This window comes from Neovison vison, chromosome 4 (assembly GCF_020171115.1).
Source record: "Neovison vison isolate M4711 chromosome 4, ASM_NN_V1, whole genome shotgun sequence".
Lineage (NCBI taxonomy): Eukaryota > Metazoa > Chordata > Mammalia > Carnivora > Mustelidae > Neogale > Neogale vison.
The window spans coordinates 201,144,030-201,155,905 of record NC_058094.1 but is presented as its reverse complement, the minus strand read 5'-3'; the positions used below and the strand labels follow the sequence as shown (position 1 = coordinate 201,155,905).

General features: G+C 37.5%; 1 pseudogene; it reads left to right on the top strand.

The window, feature by feature from the left end:
- Positions 1-4,003: 4,003 nt before the first annotated feature.
- Positions 4,004-5,022, top strand: LOC122905435 (annotated as a pseudogene).
- Positions 5,023-11,876: the final 6,854 nt, after the last annotated feature.

The following is an 11,876-nucleotide window of genomic DNA, read 5'->3' as shown; positions in this document are numbered from 1 at the left end:
CAAAGACCCCAGAAAAATGTACACTAACCAAATCAGAAGAGATCCAAAACCAGGGGGAGAAGAAAGCGGGATAAAAGAAATAAAAGAAAATAAAAGAAATAAAAATTAAACAAAAATAAAAAATCAGGGACGCCTGGGTGGCTCAGTTGGTTGGACGACTGCCTTCGGCTCAGGTCATGATCCTGAAGTCCCGGGATCAAGTCCCGCATCGGGTTCCCAGCTCCACGGGGAGCCTGCTTCTCTCTCTGACCTTCTCCTCGTTCATGCTCTCTCTCACTGTCTCTCTCTCAAATAAATAAATAAAATCTTAAAAATAAATAAATAAATAAATAATCATATATACACACACACACACACGCACACACACACACACATATTAGACTAATGAATAGAACAGAGCCACCTACTTGATTTTGGGTATATTTTGGTGTCTTAGAAGAAACTACCTCCCAAAATTTTAAAGAATGAAAAACTTATATGTATATATACAAAAATAAAGGTAAACATGATGAAGGGATGAAATATGACTGTAAAGATGAAAATTTTTAAAAATTCTAAAAAATGAATTGATAAGATAAGCTGGTTGGAAAAAGAAAAAAAAATAAAGAAAAAGAGGAGTGAATGTGCTCAGCCTGGAGACTAGAACAAAGCCATGTGCTAGATTAGGGTATATTTTGATCTATTATAAGAAACTGTGTCCCAAAATTTTTAAGACAAAAAACAACCTATATGCATACAAAAAATAAGGTTAAATTACAATGAAGGGAAGAAATAGGACTATAACAATGAGGGTTTAAAAAAAAAATTTTTTTTTTTTAGAAAGGTATTGTTAAGATAAACTAGTTAACAAATGTTAAAAGAGGAAAGAGGAAAAGTTAAAAAAATAGAATAAGGAAAAAAATTATAAAAAATTAACTTTGCAAGACTAAAGGATCATGGGGGAAGATGCCATGAATTCTATGCATCACCTTCCCCTAACTCTGGAGTTCTGCTCCTCTCCTTGATAGGTGAGCTTGGTCTTGGCTGGATGGTCTTCCTGATCTTCTGAAGGAGGGGCCTGTTGCAGTGATTCTCAAATGTCTTTGCCTAAAGCAGAACTTCACCACTCTTGCCAGGGACCAGGCTAAGTAATCTGCTCAGGTTCGCTCTCGAAGCTTTTGTTTCCTGAACGCTTTCCACACCACTTTGGAGGATGGGAATGAAAACGGCGGCCTCCCACTCTCTTGCCCAGAGGAGCTGAGAGCTTGGGGCCCCACTCCTCAGTGCACCCCCGGAGACAAGCAATCACTCCTGTCTCCCTCTTCTCTGGCCACACTCCGAGTTCACCCAGCCTGTGACTGAGCATTTCTATCTCTGGCACACAGCCCCATCTGGGGTCTCCAAATCCAGCAGATTCCTGTTGTGCTTCTCCTCCCAGAGCAGGAAGGTGAGTCTCCCCAGATCTGCCACTTGTGGGGTCCCTGCTCAAAGAGCAGTAGTCCACCTGTGCCTTGGATCATGGTTTAAGGCAACCCCAATCTGAAAGCTCACTCTTCGGCTCTGTCTTTATAGTCAGCTTCCCTACTCTGATACCTGGCAGATCTGCCACACTCAGACATCCCCGATCTTTCTGTGACCCCGTGGGACCTGAGGCCACACTGTCCCCGTGAGGGCTCCACTCCTACTTAGCCTCTGGAGTGATGTCCCTCAGTGGAGTAGACTTCTAAATGTTCTGATTTTGTTCTTCACTGCTCGCCGCTTGCCAGGAGCTGGCACCTCCCCCCGCGGTCTATCTTCCCATCACTTTGGATTCACTTCTCTGCAAGTCCTACCTTCCAGAAAGTAGTCAATTTTCTGTTTCTAGAATTGCTGCTCTTCTTCTCTTCTATCTCCTGCTGAGTTTGTAGGTGTTCAGAAAGGTTTAATACCTATCTAGCTGAACTCCTGGGATCTGATGTCATTTCAGTCTGCTACTCCTCCACCACCTTGCCTCTCATTCTTGTTTTAAAATACTTTTTAAAAATTTTTATTTTTAAGTAATCTCTATACCCAATGTGGGACTTGAACCCACAACCTCAAGATTAAGAACCATAAACTCCACCTAACTGAGCCAGCTAGGAGCCCTTAAAAATATTTTTCTTCACTGATTCACATAATATAAATTGTGCTCACCTGTGAAAAACTCATGTATTTTTTAAAAAAATTATATTTAGGAAAATTTTTATTTTTAATTTTATCTTTGATTTATAAACTTTTATTTTTTTAGAGGTGGGAAATGGGAGAAGGAGAAAGATTATCTTAGGCTCCTCTCCTGACTCTGGGCTCTGCCTTGTGACCTTGAGATCATGACCTGAGCTGAAATCAAGAGTCTGACGCTTAACTGTTTCAGTCACTGAGGTGTCCTGATACATTTTGATTTTATGTTTTTATTCTTAATTTCTAGATTTATTTCATTTTAGTCACAGAATATGAATGGCTGATATCTTATTTTTGGGAACTCTATGAGGTTACATTTGTTATTTAAAATAGGATCAATTGTGGCTTATTTTCTATGGAGGCAGAACCCGCACACTTACAGTTTATAAAATGTGAAATATTTAAAAGGGGCTTACCAAAGAACACCTCTCTTCCTCTCTGAGTTTTGAACTAATTGAGAATGAAAACAGACAAATAGTAGAGGGAGCAAAAGTACTAACTTAATTAATAGTAGAGGCTAGATTGGAAGACATATGCTACTATAAACCCAATAATTTATGAGCTAATTCATTTCCTGTAGTACAGATTATAGGATAGCAAAGTGGAGTTTTAGTTTGCTTGACAGATAAACTCACGTATGTCCCTGTCTCTCATAGGCATAAGTGAATACTGGAAGTCCTAAATTGGTATGGGGGATTAAAAAAAATAATACATTTTATTTAGCTTTTTGACATGTTAAGAGTGCTTTGAAACTCAAACCTATATTTAAAAACTCAGATAAAATCTTAAATTTGGCAGATCATCCTTTTTCCCTGAAGTGTATCTATCTAGCTACTGCCAATTTATGTATCTATCCTTTTTATTCACTTTTTAAATAAGATTTTATTTATTAATTTGACAGACAGAGAGAGAGTGCACAGGCAGGGGGAGCAGCAGGCGGGGGAGAGGGGAGAAGCAGGCTCCCCACTGAGCCAGGAGCCTTATGTGGGGCCGAATCCCAGGACTCCAGGATCATGACCTGAGCCGAAGACAGATGCTTAACTGATTGAGCCACTTTTTAAAATAACATACAATCAAATAGAACCTAATCATTAAAAACTTAAAAAAAAAAACAGATAAATTAATATCTCTCCATGTCAAATACACAAAATCATTCTCCTAAGAGGTAACCATGATGAATTTAATGTCTAAACTTCCAGATCTTTCTGTGTGTATTCATGTATTCACATTTCTTTTACATTGCTTTTCTACAATGTAGGGCCCTTAGGCCGAGAAGAAACGATTTGAATGGATCTAGCAGTGACTCTTTTCTACCTCGTTCAAAGGAGAGTAATTATGGAATTAGAAATTATAGCTATAGGTTGCATTTCCTCCTGGAAACATTGACTTTCTGATCCACCTGATGAAACCAGCATTAACAGCTGATAACAGTGGTATTTGCTGTCCTTAGGTCTGCTGTTAATGATAACCATTTTAATATAATTATTTCCTTTCTCTTTAAGTGTACTCTTCATCCCTTTCTTTAGTAGTAGGTATATTTGCCCTCTTTTTCCAGTTACATCCCTATTTTTTCTTTATAGTGACAGTTATCAGTCTTTCCCAGTATAATTCTTTGAGATTTCAATGAATGAAACCATGAATAGAGAATCAAAAAGTTTTAAATCTCTATGTGTGCTTTTCCATAATGTATTGTTTCCCATTTTGTTCAACTTTATTTGGCTTACACAGAATTAGACTGAGGGGAAACATCCAGGCCTCTTTTTCATCAGGCCCAGGGGTTTGAACCAGAAGCCAACAGAGCTGAACCGAAGCCAGGCACCGTCAATAGATGCAGCTCTGCCAAGAGTGGAAGACAGCAGTGAGCATACACTCAGCGTCACTTACAGGTGATAGCTTAAGTAGACATGATGTGCTAGCCTGGATCAATGAGTCCCTGCAACCAAATCTGACAAAAATGGAACAGTCATGCTCAGGGGCTGCCTGGTATCAGCTTATGGACAGGTGGTTCCCCCTGCTCCTCTACCTTGAAGAAAGTGAACCTCCAGGCTAAGCTGGAACACAATATTTTCCAGAAATTCAAAATAGGACATGCGGGTTTTAAGCGTGGGAGTTGGCAAAATAACTTCTGTGGACAAAATAGTAAATAGGAACATTTCAAGACAATTTTGAATTTGTTCACTGGTTCAAGATGGTTTTTGATGCAAACTATGATGGAAAAGTATGACCCTGCAGCTTACAGACATGGTCGAGAAACTGCAGGGGCTCCCTCCCTTGTAGCTCTAGCTCTGACCAAACCCAAGAAACCTCTCAGCTCTAGTAGTGAGCTCCCCAGAAGCCCTCACTGTAACACAGAGAACCATGGTAACCCTGGAGGCCAGCCTGGGTGTGGTGTGAAAGCACCCTGGTGTGGGCAACAGAGATGATGGAGCAGCTGAGTCTATACAGCAGGTCAGCATATCAAAACTCACTGTCTAAGACTCAGAGACAGAGAGACGTTTCTACTTTGGAAAGCTAAGGAACATGGAATTGATTTGCCAAGAGAGCGAGAGGGAAAACAACCTTGTATCGCAGAGCTGTGTGGACATTCTCTATGGCACAGATGAAGGCTTTGTGTTACCTGCCAAAGGGGGGGCCGCAGGAGGGGCAAGAAGATATTCCCAGCCTGGACCAGCAGAGCAACATCTGAATTCCTCACTTCAAACCATGTGCTTACCAGTAAAATACTCCCTTCTTTATTCTCATAGGGCTCGCTGGTTTCTTTACGTAATCAAAAAGTGCCTCTTCTTAAAGTGCACTTTGCAAAAGCGTTACTCCTTTTCTGAGGAGTTTGGGTTAGGAGCTTTGTAGCGAAGCACTATTAACATCTACCTGGGTCACCCAGGGAACAAAGAGGTGGACGGTGGGGCTCACCGTGTGGACTCTGGTGACACTCATTGCTGGAGAAGGTTTTTCTATGCAACACACAGAGGTGGAGTCCTCAGTAGAGAAATGTAAGAACTCATTTGAATTTTAAGCTCATGTGAAATCCTGGCAGAGAATGTTTTAATAAATAAATGCCTGAAGAGTGCTTAACATATGCTTCCATATTTCAAAATATAAAATGTAACATGACAAGAGATTTTACGTGTCCGACATGGTGTCTGGGAAGGAAGGGCCAGACCTCTGGACCTTTGGAATATGGTGTTCACCGGCCTTGCAGGACTGCTTGAATCTGCAAAGGCCTAGACCTTGGCCCAAAAGAAAAGTTCAAAAAGTTGCACTGTCAAACCATTTGGCTTTATAGCCAAATGATATTCCCACTCTACAAAGCAAGAGGCATTGTAGTATGGATAAAGAGAAGGTGTGTTTCGGGCCTGAGGTGTTTGAGTTGAAGAGCTGGAATTTCACTGACTACTTCTCTGCTGATTTTCCAGTTATCCCTGACATTTCTATGTATTATTACTATTATTATTATTATTATTATTATTATTATTTTTTTTTAGGAAATGAGGTGTTTCCAGGATTTAAATCATCTCTGGGATGTGAATGAGAGTCGGTGTCCCATTTTACTGTCTTCTAAGCTTACATTGAACATGTTTCTCTTCTCTGCTCCCCCTGCCCACTGGGGACTTCTCTTTGGCTCCTTAAAGTTTGCTGCTTAGAGTTTAAGTTCGGTAGGTGGGTGGTCATGTTGCAAGGTCTCTGTGGACCCCCGGCAAAGAGCGGGACCAGTGAAGGCTCTTCTTACCTTGGAATCTGCAAGGCTGGGTGTTCTTGGTACCTGCTGTCCACAGCCCTGCACTGTTATGGAAATACTTGGTCAGCGCACTCACCTCTTTGGAGATAAAACTCATTACTGTGTTTGCTAAATGTTAGTTCTTTTTTATACAGTACCATGCCTGAATTATTAATCTATAACATATTTCATTCCTTAATGCTTCCTCATCGTCTTTCGATCTCATTACCTCTAGCCTATTCAGTTCCTTTGTTTGGCAGGATTCTGCAAAATGTGCATCACCCACTAGTAAGACTGCTCACCCCCTGATGTTTTGATTTATTTCTGGTGGTAGTTTGCCTTCAATGTATGTAGAAAGCAGATATTTTATGTAAAATTGTTGTGTAGTGCATGCTCTGTGTGGAATTCAGAGAAAAATCCAGATTCAGTGATTAACAATGTCCCCAAAATGCAAGTAACTAGCCATTGTTTCAATAACAATGGTACTATTTCTCTTTTCTCGCCTTTTAGACATTTTATTGGGAGCCCATTTTCAACCTAGTCTTTCTTGAAAGATCTTTTTTTTCTACATTAAATAGTTCCTTTTTTGTTTAAGATTTTATTTACTTAATTGAGAAGCAGGCTCTCTGCTGAGCAGGGAGCCCAGTACCGAGCTCAATCCCAGGACCTGAGATCATGACCTGAGGCATCTGAAGGCAGACGCTTAACCAACTGAAGCATCCTACGTTAAACAGTTTCTAAAAAAAATTCTGTATTTCAAGTTATTAAACTAATGTAAAGTAAAGTAAAATATAGTTTTCTGATCTGTCAGTCTCATCTTCCAAGTTCCTGTCTTTTTTTACAACTATAAGAGAATTCTTCATAAGACCCCATAATGATCTGTTTCCAATTATGAACATTTTTCCTGAGATTTCCCAGATTTCAACATCAATATTCTTATATAAGAGAATGAAAATCTGTATTTTTAGGAATTTTCTTAAAGTTTTAGAGAATTGCCAAATACCCAAGTCATACCAAAAAATACTGAATTGAAAAATGAAAGTTCTTCAAATTTCAGCATCTGTCTCTATATTCTTTTTACTGTAGGTGCAGGATGAAAGGGATCCTTGGTCTCCCTTCTGTTCCAGGGCTCTTGTTGATTAAAGTCTGTATTCCCCAGGGGCCTGTTTCTCAGCTCAACCTCAGACTTTGTTCCTGTTCTGCCCTAACCTACACTGTTTGCACTTAATTTCTCTTTCTTCTCAGAAATGACTACTTTTTTGTTGATGATGATTATGACAGTAATTTTTATTTTGTGGAAATTTATGTTTTTATTGCGGACTGAGAATTTGCCCGAAGCTTATTACAAACAGTAGAGTGTTTAGTTCCTATCCTTCCTTTATAGAGGGAGAAATCTAAGCTAGGTGCACTTGAGTGACTTTGTCCAGGATCCCTGTAGCTTCTCCTTTAGCCATAGTGTCCAACCCACAGATAACCCACTGTTAATGCCAGGCATTAATAGTGAGTGATAAAACAATAGACGGCTCTACTCAATCCTAGAGATTCTCAGAGGCAAAACTCTCACCTGACTCCCTGTGGTACATGGACAACTTATGGTGCTGCATAAAGATTCTCTGCTTCTGTTTGGAGAACAAAGGAACTGTCCTAGCTTTCGATCTCAGATGGTCCCAGTAAATTGTCTCTGACTCACAGCAAAGGAACAAATTCCATATGTAGACCTGTGTCAGGAACAAGGTGTGTCTGTCTCCATTTGGCTAGACGAGCTAGTTTTGGGGAAAATATAATTGATGAAGTATATATTTTCCCTGAAATACATTTGCATGAAATACATGTTTATGCATGCGGTGCAAATTAAGCATATATACATGTATGTATCTGTATATGTGCTTTGTAAATATAAATACATCAACGTGTAGGTAAAAGCACAGATACAGGCATAGGAATGGATCTAGATAGTACAGAACAGTAGTTCAGAGCATGGCTTCGGAGTCCGACTGCTTGGTTTTGAATCTCAAATCCCTAACAAGTTCCTCTATTTTTAAATTGATTTGGTAAGCCATCTGAAGTACAGTCTAAAGGCAGAAGTGAATAATACAATGGAACACAACACAACCAAACCAAGCCAATAAGGGAGGAGGGATAAAAAACAAAACAAAACAAAACAAAAAAAGAAAGCTAATAGCTTGGATTCAGATCAGAGCCCCACGACTTACTAGAAATAAGACCTTGGACAACTTTTTCACTTTTGTTCCTCATTTTCTGAATCTGTGAAAAAAGAATAAAATTCCAGTCAGCTCAACTAGCTGTGAGGAATAAAAAAGAGTGTAATATAGAATTTTACCTGGTGCATTATAAGAGCGTGAGAAATGTTAGCTATTATTGCCATCAATCTATTCAGAAACTGCGAGACAGAGAGCTACTGTTCATTGAGCTACTGTTCACGTGTTTGGCAGATGCTTTGCAAAAAAACATGGATTACAGCCTCCACTGCAGTGCTTTTTCTCTACTAGAGTACGAATGAATATGCAAAGCCTTAAAATGAAGGTCTTTGATGATGATAACTCTAAAATTCTAATAGTGAATAGTGATACAACTACATATAAAACAAAAAGCAAAAGAGGATGTGACTGAATTCTAATCTCAGCTGAAAACACAAGAAATAGTTTACATGAGTGACTAAGTAAGGTACAGTTTCTGCAAAGCAATGGAGCCAAATACTAAAAGACAGAATGAAGGTTTATGTCCAACTCTCGTACCAGCTACACTAGCTTTCAAAATTAAGGTTAACTCAAGATCAGAACTAGCCCACTCTCTCAAATGTGATATACTACGGAAGCACTAATATGGGTTCTACCTGGACAAGTATTATCAGAAATAAATGTTATCTGATAAAAATGTGATTATTGGATATGATTTAAGAACATCTGGTTTGGGCTAAGTAATCACCATGGGGCTCTAGTCAACTACCACTGATAAGAAGTCACAGTAAACTCTATCATTTATAAGAATTCATAGTAAATGTTAATACCTCTTTTAATCATTTCTCCCAAAGAGATCAATTCAAAATAAATTTAAAGAGTTTTACATATCCACAAGCATAAAAGTTGTAAGGATAGGATATAATTTTACAAAGAAATGGCATATCTAATAATATTAATTCAATAGCTATTTCCCCAATCACTAAATTTTTAAAAAATCTAACTATATAAATGTTTATTCTAACTAAAATTACTATTCTAAAATAATTACATTTGGGAATAATTTTGATGTCAACTATTTTATAGTTTATCTCTTTCAGAAGTAAAGCACTGCGAGCAAACTAATAGCATTTCAGTGTGTTTTCATTTAATTCTTTAATCTCTCAACAACCCATAGGTGGCAATCATGGAAATTTTGATATGAGGATGCAAAATATTTTTGTACATTTATGTGTGTGTGTGTGTGTATACAAGTGTATATATTTGTTTTTGACACATGTGGAATGAAATATACTTTCTTACACATAACTTTGCAACTTGCTATGTTACTTTTTAAAAATTTTCTCATCCGAAAACATACTTCTAGATCTTTTTGTTCCTGATAAGTATATTTAATGATTTTATAACGTCTTTTATATGAATAATTCACAGTTTATTTAAAGACATTCCCTACTAAGTGGATATGGATGTTATTCGTAACATATGGCCATTATAAACAATGTTGCAGTTAACATGCATATATATGTAAAATACCTTCAATATTTCTGTAGTAATCAACTTTATAGATAAAATATCATTTCATTATTAATAATACTGTGTATTAACAATCTTATATTTTTAAATATTCTAATACATAGGTAATTTAAATTGTTTTTGTTTTCAACATTTGGTGATTTTGTTGCGAAATTAGTTTACTTCTTTAAAACTACTGCTTATATCTTTCTTTTGTCCATTATTCTAATTTTCTATACTTCAGGAAATCTTTATTAATGTTTTACCTTCTATATTTGTTGTAAATATTTCTCCCCCAAATGTTGCTTGCCTATTAAACATATTTATGATTTTTAATGCAGAGAATATCTTCATCTGTGTGTAAGCAAATCTGTTGGCCTTTTTTATTGATAGCTTCTGACTTTCTTTTTGGCTTTCTTAACTAAAATCAAAGTGAGTGGCAGGAATTCTGTATGAAAACCAACTCAGAGAACACGTTCACAAAGCAACTATAAATTAGTGAGTGGGGGGCACCTGGGTGACTCAGTGGGTTGGGCCTCTGCCTTAGGCTTGGGTCATGGTCTTGGGGTCCTGGGATTGGGTCCCGCATCAGGCTCTCTGCTTGGTGGGGAGCCTGCTTCCTCCTCTCTCTCTGCCTGCTTATGGTCTCTCTCTCTCTCTGTCAAATAAATAAATAAATAAATAAATCTTTAATTAGTGAGTGGGATTATAATTCTTGTAACATCAGTAGGTATCAAAGGCATATTACACAGCTAGAAAAGATAAGTGGACTGCGAGTGAGTGTTGTTATAGCTGATCAGACAATGTCATTTGAAGATATGTTAATAGGAATCTCAGAAGGGCTCTTCTTTACTATTTTAGAATAATAATTAACATATGCTTTTTATATAAATCATGTTCTTTCACATTTAAATTGACTCATCTTTTGATGTGCTCATGTTTGGCAGAACTATAGTAAAACTACATTAAGAACATAACTTAGCATATTTTTTTCTTAGAGGTATCTATTTACAAAATATTTGAAAGTAATTTTCAGACCAAATTTATTCATATGCCTGGTTAATTATTCATATATCATATCATCATTAGGTCTGTCCTTTTGAAGGAAAACAAAAATGAATCTGATCATGCTAAATTAGTATAAGGTGCTGTCTGAGTCCACTTGAGCTACTATAATAAAAATACAAAAGACTGGGTGGCTTATGCACAGAAATTTCTTGTAGTCTGAACACTGGGAAATCTAAGATTAAGGTATTAGCAGATTCAGTGACTCATTAGAACCCACTTAGATGGCTGTCTTTCAGTGCCCTCACATGGCAGAAGGGGTAAGATAGTACTTAGGGGTCTCTTTCATAAGGTGAATAATTCTATTCATGAGGACTCAACCCTCATGGCTTCATCCCCTTCTGAAGGTCCCACCTCCAAATATCATTACAATGGGGATTAGGTTTCAATACATAAATTTAGGGGTGGCGGTGAGCACAAACATTCAGTTTATGGTAAGGGCTAGGAAATGTATATACCCCTTTTTTAGTGTGTTGTTAATGTTTACTTGATGATCACAGGAAAAATATTAACTATATCCTTTAATAGTTTGCAAATGGAAAAAATGACCTCAAATCCAGGTTATCTTATTCAAGTTCAGATATTTTTATTTATTTTGCTTTGTTTTCCCACTATATAATAAAACAAGTTGAATTAAAGGTGCCTTCATAAATTACTAAAATAATTTGAACATCGATTCTGTGAAGGCAAAAATTACACTGGACAAAGTTAATCAGGCAAGGAAGACCTCAAGGACCACTATAATAGGGAGAGAGGTTGGAACTAAGTCTAAACTCAACTCCAATGAAGTAGAAGGTGGTATTATTCCTTAGGGCTGGAATGAGATAGTGGAAATTTAGTGGAGAATGTTATAGAGGTCATCTGTATTTGTTCAGTTGGCTTATCCAAAAGCAAGATAAGGTTGTCATATCTTTATGACAGAAGGCAGTTTTACAATTCGAAGCAAGGCACCTGCAGAAGTTATGTCCCTATTCTCTCACAGAAACGAAGAGATAAGAGTACCGGTCACTTTTGATGATTACACTTCAAATAAATGGGTCTTACTTCTTAGAGCAAACCATTTCTGGGTTGTAAAACTTGCAAGAAGCTTTTAAAAAGATTTACATCTCAACAAGGCAGAGAAAGAATTTACAATTACAAGTTTTCCAAAGTAAATGCTCTAAGAAAGGGGAGGTCAGGGGCCTATAGCCTGGAAGAAGCTTTGTCTAAAG